Below are 18466 nucleotides of genomic sequence, written 5' to 3'. Positions count from 1 at the left end.
TATATATATAATTGTGTGTGTGTGTGTGTGTGAAAAATCAATACAAAAATACGAATAAGATCTACATTCTGTGTGTCTAAATATAACATAAAATATAGTATAATGTAGGAGGGAAAATATTTGGGACATTTATGACCCCTTGTTTCACATACAAGGCTTAAGTCTAGTTTTAGACTAAATGCATGTTTGAACTGTTATAACTGAAAGCCACTTGCACTGACATAAGATAAACACCAGTAACTTAATGCAGCTACTTTTCTAGGCACGTTTAAAAAAACTACTTGAATGCCCTTAAAGGTGGTATCAGCGATTTCAGGCCCAAACATAAATGTTCACATTCATCTAATCTTACCTAACGATCCGCTAGCTGCCCGTCCCATAAGCATGCCGTCAAAAAACCGCGTCTCTGTAGGCAGCCTAGGCTCTGAGATCTGCACACAAAAACAGTTGTTTTCACCCGGTTTAGCCAAACACTCAAAACCAAAATAAATAGTGTTCCAACCAATCACCGACAGGGGCGGGTGTTGTGAGGTTTTGCGCTCGTGCACGGCTGCCTATGACGGCTGCACGCGAAAACCTTGCAACACCCGCCCCTGTCGGTGATTGGTTGGAACACTATTTATTTTGGTTTTGAGTGTTTGGCTAAACCGGGTGAAAACAACTGTTTTTGTGTGCAGATCTCAGAGCCTAGGCTGCCTACAGAGACGCGGTTTTTTGACGGCATGCTTATGGGACGGGCAGCTAGCGGATCGTTAGGTAAGATTAGATGAATGTGAACATTTATGTTTGGGCCTGAAATCGCTGATACCACCTTTAATAAACTAAGGCCCATTCCTAGCTTAGTCTAAGCCCTGCCTGTGAAACCATGCTTAAGTCTCAGTTTTGCCTCAAGGCCTGGTTAAAGTGTACGAACATGCCATATTTTATTATATTTATCTAGTTCGTATTGGATTTAAAGAAGACATTGTATTGCCATTGAGTCATCTATAACAGAGATGGAAATTTGTATTTGGTATGTTTACAGATCAAAATTTGAGCTTGTCAGCTCTTTTCATATTTGTACTCTGTGCATATGGGTGGTTGACATGTCAGGCAGTGACAGTGTGACAAAACTGTTAAACATCAAAACATACAAATTAATTTACAGTTATAAATAGGCCTACATGCTATGCAGAAATGATAACAATGATAACCAGTTACATCATTGTCCTCTATATACACCATATGTATTTGGTGTATTTATTTATTTATTTAAAGAAAAGTGTTATTTGCCAACTGACCATATGTTAATTCAAGGATACGAGTTTGTTGTTTTCATACTTTTATTGTGTTTAGGGAGATGCTTGTATAAGAAGCTTGTGAAGGCCAGATGTCACTGAGTGATTCACATTTAAGTGATTGATCAATAGCTGTAGTGACCTTGACTGTCTGGATTTACCCATTGTCTGTGCAGCGGGCCTCTGTTCATTATACTGAATTAGGATCACTAGGTTGAAGGTTTTGCGTGTGCCTCCATGTTTGTGTGCATGTGTGCTGACCTTGTTGTCCTCAGGAGCGGTTACAGGTAACCGTGAGGCATTGTGGGTATGACATAAGACAGGCCATGTGGCAAGAGGGCAGGGCTGCTCAAATGAAAGGGAAACACAAAACCACACGATAATCCTGTCACTGTTCTCGCTCTCCCTTTAGCTTGAAAAGGCTTTGAGAAGTGAAATCAATTGTCACCTGACTGAGTTGTTATGTTTTGTGCCAAAGGCATTTCAGTCAATAAAAGCATGCTTTTTTTGGGTCATGATAGCGAAACTAAACGATGCTTGACACCGAAGAAATGTTTGAATTATGGTAACAAAGCCTTTTTTGTATTGTGACATTGTTGTCATGGCACTTAAGCACAATTCCGACTAAATTATCTGTACTGTAATGTAGATTTACAATTTACAATTAAAATGGTCCTGACCTGACATACTTAGAGTGAGTATACAAATGGCAAAGTTAAAATTACAGCTTTTTGACACATAAAAAAATTAATCCAAGTCAAGTCACCTTTATTTATACAGCTCTTTTACAATACAGATTGTACACTCCCCTTTCTATTAATTTTTTTTATTGGACCGTACCATCTTTCATTCAAATAGCAAATTTTTATGTAGCTCACTTAAAGGGTTAGTTTACCCAATAATGAAAATTCTGTCAGTAATTACTCACCCTCATGTTGTTCCAACCCCGTTAGACTTTCGACTTCGTAACACAAATTAAGATATTTTTGATGAAATCTGAGAGCTGGCTCACTCCTTCATAGGCTGCTTGGTAATTGCATCTGCCGGCCCAGAAAAGTTAGTAAAGACATCGTTAAAATAGTCTAAGTGACTATGGCTCAACCTTAAGTTTATCAAGTGACGATAATACTTTTTGTGTGCAAAAAAACAAAACAAAAAAAAACAACTTTATTCAACTATGAGAAAGTCTTACAGGGTTAGAACAACATGAGGGTGAGTAATTACTGACATAATTTTCATTTTTGGGTGAAAAAATCATTTGTCTCATTTCCTCAAGTTCCTTTGAGGACTTGTTTAGTGAGATTTTACCAGAAAAGGTTTTAGAAATATAAAATGTTCATGTTAATCTATATAATATCTCTTATATATATGAAGATAGCGTCAGATGCTGACATTGCATTAAGAAGCTATATTACAACTACTTCTACAGAAACTTTTACTTCTAAAAATAAATAAATAAAATAAGCCCAAACAACACCATACCCATGATGAAGTATAGTGGTGCAAGCAGCATCATGCTATTGGGCAGCTTCTCTTCAGCTGGGACTTGGCCAGTAGTCAAGACAAGAAACAATCATGGATACTGCCAAGTACCTGCCCATTTTGGCCTCCATTAAAAATCCACAGGCCTCCATTAAAGAGGAAGTTCAGCTTTCAGCATGATGATAACCTCAAACACAAATCTAAGTCAACAAAGGATGGGCTTCAAAGGAAGAACAGCGTTTTGGAATGGCCCAGTCAGAGCCCACTCCTAGACCTAAATCTGAAAAAAAAGTGGAATTACTTGCAGAGGGCTGCAGTATGCTAAATCTGGAGTTCCTTTGCAAGAAAGAGTGGGAAGAAATTGACAAATCAAGATAAGTTGATGTACTCCCCATTCAAAAAGACTGGCTGCTGTATTAAAAGCAAAAGGTTCCAGCCATGTATTAGTTATAAAAATATTTTATTTGTCCTTTTTTCCCTTTAAAAGTTTATATTCATTTGTTACATACATTTTATTTCAATAAATGTGGAAATATATTTTTGTTTACATCTCAAAAAGCTGCAGTTTTAACAGGGGTTGTGGGGTTTGTATTTTTTATAAATAATTTTTTAAAATATAAATTACAAAATCATTGAAGCAAATTCTACCATGATGTACAAGCACTTTACAATTTAAATATTGCTATTGTGTGTAATCTATTGTATGTAATATGTAAACATCTTTTCTTATATAAGAAGCATATAATGTGTAGGAATGCACTGGGCCTTGTATGTATGTTGTCTTGACAAAGCCTACTATTTAAGCTTATCTTGGCTTGAGAACGTATGTATGACACTAGGTAAAATTATAATAAGGCAATTTGTGTTTATGTAACATGAGTTACATAATCAGATTTCTTTTTTATTTATTACTGGTAAAGAAAGTCATTACTTTTAAATTTACAACAAAATATCTGAATTACTTTTTCAAATAAGTAATGCAAGTTACTTTCTTTTTTCATTTGTTCACTGACACCTCTTGTCCCCATGTTGAGATAAATTGGGAGTAAGGAGCAGAGGCTTTGTGTGCGCTGTGTAAACAAGGTTATTGTATTTCTAGGCTAAATATGAGCAGGCATTTACTCATTTCATTTAGCAAAAAATAAATAGAATCAGTATTCCTCAAAATGAATAAAAAACTGTGAAATTCAAACTTAGAATATTTCGCAAACCTGCAGTAATATGTTAATATCACAGATATACTTTATGTATTTATTCTCACTTTATTAGCCGTGTGTATTTCATGCAGTCCTGCTCATTAAAAGCTACAGATAAAGCATTGTCGGGAAAATTCGTTTCACGTACCTACCCCGAAGTGACAAAATAAAATAAAATAATGTATCAAAATTTATAAGGAAAGACCAGTACTTTGTTTAGGCTTGGTTTGTAGGGAATTACAAACCTGCGCACATATATTCAAACGCACATAACTATAGAACCAATTCTTAATGCGCATGTGAACGCCATCAGCGTTTATCACAGGTTCACATTTAAAGTCTGTGTATGAATGGTGTCGTCATAGCGGCCCCTAATTTAATAACAAATGATCGTTGCAACGAAAGCGAATCAATCAAAACTAACTTTAGCTGGAAAATAACTTTATTAAAGAACCGCTATAAAGCCAAAACAATCTCTGTTACCTTAAATTATACGTTTATCTCTGTAAAGAAACAAGTATCTCTGCTTTGAAACAATCTACATTGTTAAAAGCGCTATATAAATGAAGATGACTTGACTTGACTTGACTAAAAGTGGCACTGGTTTATAGTGATCGACCGATGTATCGGTTTACCGATATTTTTCCCGATATTTAAGCATTTTCCCATAATCGGGTATAGGTTTTGTAATATCGGATTCGCCGATAAACGGCGCCATCTTGTGGCCGTTTTGAGAATTCCGCTATTGCAGTCCGCGTCTGAGGAGATCAGTCAACAACAACTCTGTGCACAGGTAAAGCATATGTTCTGCTTGCTTTGCTTTAATTATTCAACTTTATTTAACATAACAGACATGCAGAAATGAGATTTGAGACATACATGCCTGATATAGTTTAGTTATGCAGCTTAGCTCTAAAAAAATTGTGACGAACTCATGGAGTCACGTAGCATAATCCATCATGTCCTGCCCCAATAAATATGTAACTTTACATGAATTAAATAAAACAGACTTGAATGAGTGCATGTTGAAAAATAAAAGCGCTGAATTTAATTCTCTATCTGTTGTATTTGATCACCATTATTCTCGGAAAAAAAAGTTCGTTCATACTGAGCACTCACTGGGTTGATGACAGGAATGCTCAAGTACGGCCACTGAATGAAACTTTTGACAAGATTATCTCGTTTAAACACTTGTTTAAACACCCTAAATGATATTATCATTTACTACATAACCATTATTTCGCTAATACAAATCTAAATAAATACCGCTCTGTGGAAATTAATTATTTATTATCTCCACGCGCGATCGCGGTTGAGTAGCCTAAGTTATAGTTCTGTGTAAATGCATAGATAAAAAGCACTTTGTCAGAAAAGATTTCATGATCTAGACCGACAAAAACATTATTAATAATTAATAACATACTAGTTGGAAAATGCAAATATGCTGTTTTGTTTGTTACTTTCCTGACAATGTTATTTTCCAGCTAATATTACAGTGAATTAATATTACCCAGTGAATTATTCCTCACTCTTTAAACCTATTAAACGGCACATAAACCTTCTAAAACTGTTTAAAATGAATTACATTTCAATACAAAATACAATACAAAAAATACCTCCAACATGTGGAACCACTTAAAAATGCATCACTCAACTATCTTTGAATATATGTTTAATAATTATATATAAAGATATAAAGATATTATATATAAATATAAAGAATAATTTTTGTGCTTTATGTTTTACCTCATCAAAGCTTTTATTTTTAAACAAAGACACTTAGAAACAGTGCACTTTATTTTTTGGACTCAGACCCCTCTATTTATTTGTGTATAAATATAAAGTTTTTTTATGCAAGGAGGGAGTGATTGTTATAAATAAAATGGTTTGTTCAGTTCATTTGTGTTGTAATAATTGTCAAAAACAGAAGCATATCGGTAATCGGCCACATAAACATGCAAATAATTGGTATCGGTTATAAAAAAATCAATATCGGTCGATCATTACTGATTTATCTGCTGGATAAATTAATAAAAATATAGATAAATCTCAAAAACAGTATGGGGTCATTTATATTAGCAACATATAGGCTATGGTTATATCACCCAGCCCTAAAACAGCTCAATATTAAAGCATTAAGGCATTAGACATGAATTTCTGTAAAGCTGCTTTGAAACGATGTGGATTGTGGAAAATGCTATACAAATTATATTCTTGATATAGGTATATATCATGGCCACGAATTAAGAATTAGTTCCCCAGCAGCACATATTACACAGCTCTGTTCTGCCTAAAGAACCTGGAGATGCCGTCACCAAGCGTTTGTTTGTACAGTAACTTCATTTCGTCTTAAGTTCAAGAAAACATTAGCCAATTGATTTTAACTGACATCGCCATGGTTAGCATGTAATATTTTTTTAGTATAGCCGAACAGCATAGATTATTCATAAAGTCGTATATAAATACATACGCATGCTCATGCCTCAAGCGTCTACACATTAGTTGATGGGAAAGCCTTGATGCTTTGCAAAGCTTATTTCACTATCACTACATTAAAGCATATCGTCGGATATGACAGACATCACGAGACACTCTACCCACACTCTTGGAAGTTTCTTGGATTCTTTGAAAATGACTCTCAGAATCACCCCAGTGTGCGGGACTTGCCTTGATCAACAGTGCACAAAAGGGGGCAATACCTCCAACCTGATGATTGGAACTTCTTAATTATTGCCTTGGTGATGGAAATGGGAATTTTCAATTCTTTAGCTGTTTTCTTACATCCAGTTATTACTTTGTAAAGCTCAGCAATCTTTTGCTGCACATCAGAACTATATTCTTTGGTTTTACCCATTGTGATGGATGATTTAGGGAGTTTGGCCTTGTGTTTCCTCATATTAAGTCATGGCTAGACAATTTCATGTTCCTAGTCACCCATGGTATACTAAAACATGTAAATATGAATGAGAATATACTTCAGAGATATTTTACTCATAAAAATTCTTGGGCTAAAAAAAATAATTATGGCCAATGTTTTGTAATAGAGGAATAATGTGATTTACCACCCAATTTTAAATTGTTTTACTTCAATGAAACACTCGATTTTTGTGAGTTTTTTTAATAAAAGGTCAAAAGGATAAAAATTGCAGATTTATTTTCACAGCCTTATGCATTAATATGCACAAAGTGAATCTCTCAGAAATCCTGCATAACTTTGTCGAGCTACACCAGCAGTCATAAGTGGAGCGCTCACTGCTCTCTGGTTCCACAGCTTGGCGTGCTAATTTTCTCTTGATTTGGGGGCCAGTTATTTGTACCTGCCAGTAGAGCTGCAAAAAACACTTCCTGCTGCTTATCATCTCTAATTGAGAAAAAGTTATTTGTTTGCAAATGTTTTTGGTTAAAAAGCCTTAGCTTTGGACACACATCTAATTTTTTCCAGGTATTTATTTGACTATAGTGTTGATGTGCACACATCAGATTTATTTCTCATGATTGCTCTCATCATAACTGACAAAATGTTGAGTTTATGAAAAAGAATACACAGTAAAAAAAATATGCCCTACACAATCAAGCCCTGTAGTTTGAAACCAAACAACAACTTCCTAAATGCAGAAGGTAAGCAGGGACACGGTCTCATTCACTAATAATTGCATGGATTATTTCGTATTTGTGTGTACATGAGAACTTCTCACGAAAAATCTCCACCTAATTCACAACACATGCATATAGAAAAATATTTTTCTTAAGAGATTCATCTTAATCTCATTCTAATGTTAGTGAATTTGGAGTATTTTAATTGAGCGGCCGTGTGCACGAGGTTAGTCATTTGCATAAATCACGGCCAAACCATCTCCATATAAGGGCTTTCTGCACAACCTTTCCTTTACAGGCTTTCATCACTCTTGTCAAACATATGCCGCTCTCTGCAGATGTGCTCTTGGCAGATCCTCAAGCAATGCCAAGTCTGTCATTCTCAAAACCGGTTCAAACACTATAAACACCTTTTACAGGGTTCCCACGGGTCCTTGAAATCCTTGAAAGTTTGTGAATCTAAAAAAAAAAAAAAAAATTCAAGGCCCTGGAAAAAATTCCATATTATTTGTAATATTTTGCCAACACTTTGTGGCCTATGCATACTAGCTTTCTTGATTTACGTTAGTTGCGCGCATTTAGATGTTACATCAAGTGTTTCCCGTGTGAGGTACTTTGTGTTGTATGTTGCCATGGCTTTCACGTGCGCACAAATCTACTACGATGGTACCTCAGTGTTTGTTGTTGGACACAACAAATGTGTCCCCACATTAAGTCCTTGAATTTGAGGGTATCTATTGGACCTGGAAAGTCCTTGAATTTAAAGTTAACCAAGGTGTAGGAACCCTGCTTTTATACAGACCCCGATTACAGATCACTCATTAGGCAGCTGTACATATGCGTAAATCTGCATTATTCAAAGAAACCTTGCAGCTGAAACTATAACGCAGTTTTTCTTAAGTATATTTAAGATTAAATTAAATTGTATTAATTTTATTATATAATCTTATATAAAAAATACATAATATAATTATATTTGTTAAGATGAAATATAACTTCTTATCACGATTATAAGGCTGCATAGAGAAAGTGCTGCTTTTGCGTATGTGTGGTTTCAGTTGTTCCTAAAAAAATGCCATACATTTAGAAAAATTTTTAGTACAAAAGTTTTTGATGAATCATGATTCGTGAGTATGCGTGCTCACTGTTATTCCACAACATTTGATAAAGTTTGCAGACATCTAAATCTATTTTTATTCCTATTTTAGTATCACTCCCTTCACTAACATTCGTCAGTGGGTGGGCCAAACAGGAGTACAATTACCTCTTATATGTCAAAAGATCAAGGAAAAAAAAAACTCATTTCAGGACCCCTTTAACTGCACTTTACCAGCTCATTGTTGTGGGTTATACTCTTGTCTGTCCAGAGCATGGAGCTCAGATGTCATTCATCTTTGTTGTGATAGAAGGGTGGTGTCTGTTAGTCAGACAGTGTGGAACTTTATACTACTTCTCATGTTCCTGTCTCTGCAGGAGTGTGTAGGTGGATCTCATGGAAAGGCTTGTTGAGTTGGATTTAGTTAATACAAATAAACAAATAAGGGTTTGCAGACCTTAACATGGTTTACTGTACTTTGCAGCGTCTGGAGTTTGTGATTGTTTTACTCTTCAAACAGAGATGGTGTGAACTGTGAACAGTGCCACATTAACCGGTGCCTGACAGACATATCCAGCTTGTAATGAGGCTGTCCTTGTGTCATTTCAAGTGGGGTGAGATCACTGCACTTACATTAGTCAACAGACATTTGAGGGTTTGTTAAGAGGCCACTTAAGAAGTTACTGAATATTGAAATATTGAAAAGGATACTGTATTACTATGATAAAAGCAATAACATTATTATAACCTCTTAAAGGGTTAGTTCACCCAAAAATGAAAATTCTGTCAGTAATTACTCACCCTCATGTTGTTCCAACCCCGTAAGACTTTCGTTCATCTTCGGAACACAAATTATGATATTTTTGATGAAATCTGAGAGCTGTCTCACTCCTCCATAGGCTTCTATGTTATTGTAACTTGCCGGCCCAGAAAAGTTAGTAAAGACGATGTTTAAAATAGTCCAAGTGACTACAGTGGCTCAACCATAAGTTTATCAAGTGACGAGAATACTTTTTGTGCACAAAAAACAAACAAAAATAACGACTTTATTCAACTATTCATTTTCATGTGGGCCTCTGAGTGGGTTCACGTCGTAGTGTAACAGCACAGCGCTTCTGTGTTGTACGTATAATACTTATAATAATACTTTATACCCACAATCCTTTCTGAATTCGAGTGTACATTCGAGGATCACTTGCTGAAGCACTATGTCCCAAAATCCAATGCAGAGAGGACTGAGTGCATGTGAAAGTGAGGGAGCGAGTGATTTTAAACCAGAGATTACTTTACAACTTTCTTATTTCTGCTTTAACATTTATTTCATGCTAGGTTTAGGGTTTTTTTCTACCTTTTTTATTAATCATTACTTGAATAAAACATATTAAAATATAGAGACAATATTATATAGATGAATTTTAAAATGAAATGAAATGATATTAATGAGGTAAATTATGTAGGTATATTACATTTTATTTTTTATTATAAAAATATATTATTTTGGCATTAACTCAATTTAATGTCTTTTACTAACAGCCGGGTGTTTTAATAATTTGTGGCATTGTTGTTAACTCATTAAACTGTTAGGAAGAGATGATAATTTGGTGGATGATTTAAAATATTCGTTAATCATCTGTAGGTAGCGTATTAATTCGAATGTAATCATAACGGTCGCCTGAGGGCGCTCAACGATCACGTCATCTGTGATCGTGATTCGTGAGAGTTTCTAACAAAATAAAATAAACTTTACTAAAAACAATAAATACATGTAATAATTTACCATTGTTAATGTTTATTTGTGTTTGCAATTTTTTTATAGTATTTAATGATTATATTCATATTAAGCATGATAAACCAATTATACAACTGATGAAACTACAAAGCTGGCACGGAGGTGTATATATTATTACAAAATAAAGTCATTATGATTGTTATTGTTATTAATATTATTTTATAAAGTAAGTAATATGTAAGATAAAAGTAGTTTTATCACTACGTGTGCCAAAGCCGTTTCTCCGATGCACAGTGTATATGTTAGTGTCTGAATTCACTCACTTCATTTCGTTCACCCCTTGCAGATATAGTGCACTCAAATGCCATACACTATAGGATTAGAGAATGAGTGAACGAGTGAGTGGTTTCGGATACAGTTCTAAATAAAAAATCTAAATTCTAAACAAAACTACATTTTCCGCCATTTTGAATAAAAAAACACAAAAACAAGTTTTTTAAACTTGTCCTCGATCAGATCATTGTAAAAGCATGCTGGCAAAAAAGTTAACTTTTTTGATAGATCAGACCATTCTCATATAACGCATCAGCAAATCTGATGAAGATCAAGCCAAAATGGTTGTGAGGCTGTATCACCATAATGCTTTGGCATAATGGTATGAAACTTGGTACCTCTCATCATCACAAGCATGACCTGAGAGTACTTGCACAGTTTCATCACAGCACCAATTGGCATGTAGTGTATTTGCTATTATAGTCCATGATGACATTTGTTTCTTGAGAAACATGACCACCATTTTGATTGCAAGATGTCAAAAAGAATATTTGGCTGTATCTCTACAGTGCTTTATCATTTTTTTAATGTTTTTTGTCTTAAATTAGTAGATTTTAATCTCATCAGACACTTAGTTTATTGAAGCACTTTTCCGAATGTCTTCCTTTGTATTGTGATTCCTTTCTCATACAAATTTGTATGTTCAGTTCAGTCTGTGACGCATCCTCATTACCGCTGTTAATGGTGGTAGTGCTGCTGCATTGTGCGTTGTTTTTTTTGTGTGTCATTCCCCTCAGGCCTAGCCGTAGTGAATCAAACTGCTTTATTCTGGGCCTATTCTTGGATCAGCCAAGTAAATTGAGAAAGGCCGTGCAAGACACAAGGCTACCGGGCGTCTGTCCACCTCTCCTCCTTTGTCCTTCATCCAGAGAAGTTTCCCTCCAGCACAAAACGCTCAGGGGTACTGTGGGGGTGATCATGGGGACCTGTAACAGGGTACACAGTATGCAGTTTTTTGTAAACAACTTTTGGTCACACTTTAGTTTAGGGTCCAATTCTCACTATTAACTAGCTAGGCTATTAACTATGACTTTTGCATCAATAAACTCCTAATTACTGATTATTAATAGGTAGTAAGGTAGTTGTTAAATTTTGGGTAGGATTAAGGGATGTAGAATATGGTCATGCAGAATAAGGCATTAATATGTGCTTTATAAGTACTAATAAACAGTCAGTGTCCTAGTATGGTAATATGCATTTAATAAGCATTTAATAGTTCATAGTGAGAATTGCACCCTAAACTAAAGTGTTACCCAACATTTTGATTGGAGGAGTAGTTTTTGGAAAGATTTAACTTCTGTCGTCATTTACTCAACCTAATTCTGCTTCAAATAAAAGAAGGCAGACTAAAATTTAAGGTTCTAAAATTAATTAAAGCTGCAAGCAGCATTTATCGGGGTTCAAGCAGTTAAGGCCATTAAGGCCTTTAAGAACAAAAGCATCAAAAGTTATTAAGTTTTATTTAGCAAGCATGTAACCACTGATATAATAGATGGAAAAGACCATTTACAGCCAATACAGGCAATGTACCATAGGAAATATATGGTTTTAAAGCTTTTTAACAGTTATAGTGCCACCTATGGTCCAATCTCCATAAAATTTTGCATGCTTTTTTGTATGCTCACCAATTCTTGTGAAGTTCTGAGTTTTCATTTAGGATTTATAGACGTTTGAGTGTATTTTGTAGGGGTGGGAATATCTAGGCACCTCACGATTCGATTCGATTACGATTCAGAGGGTAACGATTAACGATTTTTTTTTCTTTTTTTTTTTTTTTACTACTTGGTACTTTTAAAGCAAAGTATTTATGATGACCCATAACGAACTTACTTCCAATACGTCCTAGATTAATTTTATTAATAAAACAAATGGAAGTGATTTGGCAAGTCAACTGTAAGGTTACATTTGCCAGCATATATCCCAACATTGCAAAGAACCAACAGGAAAATAAATGTGTGCCTGTACTAGCAGCGTACTTGTAGTAAATTAATACAAACTTCAGCATATTCTGAATCTCTAGCATTTAATAATAGACTTCTAACCAACATCCTCTTGTTATTTCCAATGAGCAATATAATCCTTCAGACAAAAAACATTTTGCTGTAGCAAATTAACAAACAGGTTTCGTTCAAAAATATAGAATTATGTACCAGCAGCTCTCATATAATGCTTGTGGACTTATGTATATTCTGAATAATTAGTAACATACAAAGCCGCTCTTATACACAACTAAATACTAAACAATACAGAAAGCAGCTCTCATACAAAAAAATACTAATGGGTAACAATGAAATGCCAATTTTCCATACGTTAGCTTTTAACGAAGAGAGTGCCGTTCGAATTTAGCGCTCAGCCATCATGCGTCTCTGTTATTTGCGCGACTCTCTTAGCGCACGCCACAGACTGTCCACGCACTGCACGTCCGCTTTGATTTCCGCCTTTTGCGTTCCGTCAATATTACGTTATTAGGAAAAAAATAAATATTTTTTTAGAAAATCGATTTTTGACATTTGCGAATCGATTCAGAATCGTCCACGTCCGCATCGCGATACATCTAAGAATTGATTTTTTCCCCCACCCCTAGTATTTTGCCACGCCCATTTTATAAATTACCCTATTACAGCCACCCAAATGCAAAAGTTCAACTTTTTTTTGATAATTATTGATCTAGAGAGTCCAGAGAATTGCCCTAGACTGGTCTGGTTCCGATCGGGCAAAAACCTAGGACTAGTTCGCAAAAGTAGGTTTTTAACATGTTTGCGAATATTTAATGAACGGTTTGATTGACAGCAATGGTTCTTGAGGCAAAGTTGTTCAACACGAGGAGATCTATCAAATGATATGCATATTGTGTGGATGAGTGTAACACCACGTGATTACAGAGCCATAAAACTCATCAGCGCCAACTAGTGGCCGATTTCTTTCAAAATTCTTACAGACCTCTAGGGCCATGAGTTGAACATGCCCATCGAGTTTCGTTCTGATTGGCCTCCGTTAACCTTGTCTAATAGGTGCTCAAATTCATTGGCCGATGGCGGCCATGTTTTTCGAGATACACCAATGTCCTCATAGACATACATGGCACCTTGGACCAAGACACTGCATGTGAGCATCATGGACATAATCACGTGGTGTTACACTCATCCACACATACATTTTCCGCTATGTCGAGTTTTGTCCAAAACCTACTTTTGCGAACTAGTCCCTGGTTTTTCGCCCGATCGGAACCAAACCAGTCTAGGACAATTCTCTGGACTCTCTAGATCCACGGTTGTCAAACTGGGGTACGCGTACCCCCAGGGGTACGTGGACTGATTTCAGGGGGTACGCGAAATAGGGCTGTGCCGGTAATCTTGACAACCGCACCACCGCGGTTGTAAGCGCCACCGCGGTGGCTGAGTAGTACCAGCGGTGGTTTGCCAAAAATATGAATGCTGTTTTACATTAATATTATGACACACAAAGCTTTGTTTACAAAAGAAATAATAGGTTAGCAATTAAATGTTATATCGCAGCCATGGAAAAGTTTGAATTCATGACGAATGATAGAGTTGTCCGTGAGCCCATAAGCTTAAGCTTTTTCAGCTTTGAATTCTGGTTTGCGATCTGGTCACCCGATTATTAGCGAATTTAAAAATATTCCATTAGTTATTCCTTATAGAAAGCTTGAATTGTCTACTTTTAAACAAAACAATTCAAAACGAAAATAAACCGACTAGCATATCCGTATGAAGTGTGCATTTCTCTCTATAGGCGCGTTCACTGTGAAGATAACGAGTCAGCATCGTCAACTTCATCTTTGCAGCCCGACACTGACACAAAAAAACAAACCCTTTATTAATAAACTATTCAAATGCCTCATTGCTATATTTGACACATTCATAATCATTACTTTTGCCGGCTCTTTGTGAGAGCTGTTATGTGCGTTATTGGCAGCGTCACCCTCTGGTTACATGAACTCGTCACCACCGCATCAGCACCAGAACATGGAGATTTTATTTTAGAGAATGATCGCACAACAGACATTAGAACATTAGATATTCTATAATTAAATCAACTAATCGAATATTCAAAAATCGTGACTCATCCCTGCATGGAATCTCTTGTTTCTTTTCCCATATCTTCACTCACGTCTCACCCATTTCCAAAGGGGATTATAAACGTTTCTTCCTTTGTTCGCTTTTAGGTCAATTATTTTCGTATTCTTTACTGTGTTAACCCCTTAAATTCTTTGGGTAATTTTGGAATTCCGCATGAAATTGGACATACCCAAATCTGATGGCTCCCCTTACCCACATACAGTGAAGTAAATGCAAAATATTGGTGTCATTTTATAGGAAACCATTTAAACAAACAAAATCAAGTGTCAAATGTAATAAAAACTATTGTATGTGTTTAAAATATCAAAAGAAACACACAAAAAAGTAAGCGCTTTTGTGTGTTTTTTTCATTGAATCTTTCTTTGAAAGTGTATAACTGTGGTATTGTGTGCAACAGCTACCTATTATAAGTTCCATTTGATTCCACTAGATGTCGCCAAACACTGAAAAAAATATGTGTCTAACATTTTGTGAATGAGTGCAAGAGTGAGCACTGTAATGCGTGCACGACTCTAAATGCGTCCAAACTGCGCGCCGCAGAAAATAGGTAAAATTGCGCGCTGAATATCTCAGACTCTGGTTGGTTTAGAGGAAAGGTGTGTTCACGACATGTTCACGTAATGGTGAGATCATTAGCTTTCCAATGATGCGTAGTTCGTCATCATCCCTTCGGCGATAACATATATCATGTGGACATATCATGTGGATCGACTGCCATTTTCATAAGGATCGACTTATTTCCTGCATTACTGGACTAAATGAGACATAACGATGGATTATTTCTCAAGCGAAACTCACATAAAGGTGAAAATGGACTCATTTTGAAGAAAACAGTCTAAGGTGAAAGTCTATGTATCTTTTTGACTACTTTTAGCTCAGACATGCTGTAATTGGAGATGAAATACAACGTTTCTCCTAGTTTGTTTACAAAGATCAAAGATGTACTTCGCGACTCATTCTGCAATCATTTGATCTGTTGTATTATGTCAACTAAATAAACCATATAGCAAAAATCCTGAGAAAGAAAGCTTTTGTTTGGTATATGACTTGCCTTTGTTCATCAAATTTGACTAATGCCATCAATATTCAAATTCATAATCACACTTATTTTTGATCGGTATTTCGGTTGCGGGTGGAGGAATTTAAACATTTAAATGATGCGATATGTCAAATGAATGAAAAAATGATGGTTTTGTGTGAAAATTAGAGGGTCTAAGCTTTGTAATGATATCACATATGACTGTTAATGTTTCATCTAGGGATGTCCCGATACCACTTTTTCACTTCCGATACCGATGCCGCAGCTTTGGCTATTTGCCGATACCGATATCAATCCGATATTTTTATTTTATTCTTGAACTAATACTAATAATAATAAAATATAATGGAAGCACTTTGCTCAATTAGCCACATAAAAACATCTCACTCAAATGGAGAACAAATACTTCTCCAGTATATAGTCCACAACAACAGTTGATAATGAAAGACTGCCAGCCTTTATTCAAAAGACCTTGAGATATGTTTGGTAACCTGAATGAATTTAAAATTAATTTGCTATATTTCAGATCAATATATTTGTTTCCTTAAAATTTTAATTAACCTTAACTTTATTCTCATCTGAATTATAAATAATTTATTTCTGTATAAAATAATACTACTTTTAAAAACACATTTGATTTGATTTTTTATTCAATGTAGAATGTGTAACTTAAAAATAAACAGATTAGTGCTCTGTTTTAGGACAAGAAATGAAAACCAATGCAATGATGAATGTCCAAAAGATGAGATCATTTTTGCTTTTAAACAGCGTGTGTGTGTGTGTGATTTTGGTTGGGTGACAGTTACAGTTTGACAAGAGTTGACAGTTTGACAAAAGCACAATGTTGTGTTTTACAGAAATATAAGTAGGCTAAACACTTTTTGCAGTTTTAATGATGTCCTGTATGAAAATGACGGAGTATGTTTTTATGTTTCCACTGTTCGATCGCGCCCGTGCCTCTCTCTCTCTCTCTGACACACACACACACACACTCCAGCATTGCAATCTTGACATCGCAGCCTGTTCATTTTGCTGCGTCCACACCAAACGCGAATAGAGCGTCAAATTTGCGTCTAGTTCGATGCTTGAACAGTTTGAATCCATTCGCGCATCCAAAGCGAATAGGACGCGCCGCGCGCGTATAATGATAAAGTGAGCGTTTGAAGCGATATAGACGCGCGTTCAGAGCTAAGGCGGGCTACAGATTAGGTGTCCCTAAAGAACCCGCATATGCGCGTATCTAACAGTAACGTTAGTTCCGTATTACATTAATTAATGTGCACGCGAGATTTATTTATTTTTATACCGTGTATTCTCTGTGTAAATCCATGCACCGAACGTACGTTCAGTACGCATTACGTACCGTTCCACCCCTAGCTGCTAATGGTTATCGGATCATAGGTATCGGATAATTTTTTTTCTCCCCTCCGATATCCGATCTAGCGTTTTGGGCCAGTATCGGCACGATACCGATGCCGTGGATCGGATCGGGACATCCCTAGTTTCATCAGGACCTTTAAATATTAAAGGACGATCGTAATAACGATCTTAATAATTAACAATTCCAACCCGGTACCGGGTTTACGGGTTTAACAGGTTAAAGTAGAAAAACGCTGTAGGACAGATAGCCTACATTTGTACTTGTACGTCAAATTCTTTTTAACACAGTTTGTGCTTGTTATTAGACATATGATAATTGGTAAGGCGCGTCAAGTTCATTTGTAAAGTGCGTTTCACACGCACGGTTGATTTTACTTTGGCTTTCTCTGGCAGCGCGCAAACATTGCCTAAATGCCTTGCCCTTGTGGAAGATAGAATTCGTTTTTCATACCTTTTACAAGTAGAAAACATGAAGATATCAGAAAATAGATCGATGGTCTCTTTCCTGCTCGTGTCCCACATCCCTCTGAAGCAGAGCGCTAGGCTGTATCACGCGTCTTTGTGTGGAAAATTTAACGAAAGTTTTTATTCATTTATTTTATTATTTTTTTAAAATAGATTCAACTTTATTATATTATGTAAGTTACCAGTATTTACTGATATTTATTTCAATGCTTTACAGGCTTTAGTGTGTTGTTTCTTTTTGTTTTTTTTTGTTTTTTTTGCTTTTTTATTTCAAAACAACGTCCCCCGACCACCGCAACACCGGTATTTGGGTCCATTACTACCGCGGTGGTAAAAAAAACTTCCACCGTCACAGCCCTATATCATATGTTGACTTTTGATGAGATTTGTATCATATGTTTATGATTCTATTCACTATTCTCGACATAATTGATAAAAATCAATATTAATAAAAAAAAAAAAAAAAACTTGTTGTTAACAATTGGTGGTGTTGGGGGTACTCCGGAAGATCTATAATGTCTCAGGGGGTACATGCCTGTTAAAAGTTTGGGAACCACTGCTCTAGATCAATAATTATCGAAAAAAGTTGAACTTTTGCATTTGGATGGCTGTAATATGGTCATTTAGGAAAAGGGGCGAGGCAAAATACACTCAAAAGCCTATAAATCCTACAGGAAAACTCAGAACTTCACCAAAATTGATGAGCATATGTGTCCTAACATGGTGAAGAAGCATGCCGAGTTTCATGCAGATCGGACCATAGGCGGCGCTATAA

At 35.8% G+C, this 18466-nt stretch overlaps 1 protein-coding gene across 6 annotated transcripts in view; it reads left to right on the top strand.

Moving 5' to 3' along the window:
* The window catches only part of dennd4c (DENN/MADD domain containing 4C), a 228618-nt gene that overhangs the window by 752 nt on the left and 209400 nt on the right, over nucleotides 1-18466 (top strand). The window lies entirely within an intron of this gene.

The sequence above is a fragment of the Squalius cephalus genome, assembly GCF_949319135.1.
Source record: "Squalius cephalus genome assembly, chromosome: 3".
Taxonomy (NCBI): domain Eukaryota; kingdom Metazoa; phylum Chordata; class Actinopteri; order Cypriniformes; family Leuciscidae; genus Squalius; species Squalius cephalus.
Note: the sequence above shows the minus strand (reverse complement) of the source record. Positions and strands in the feature narration are given on the sequence as shown.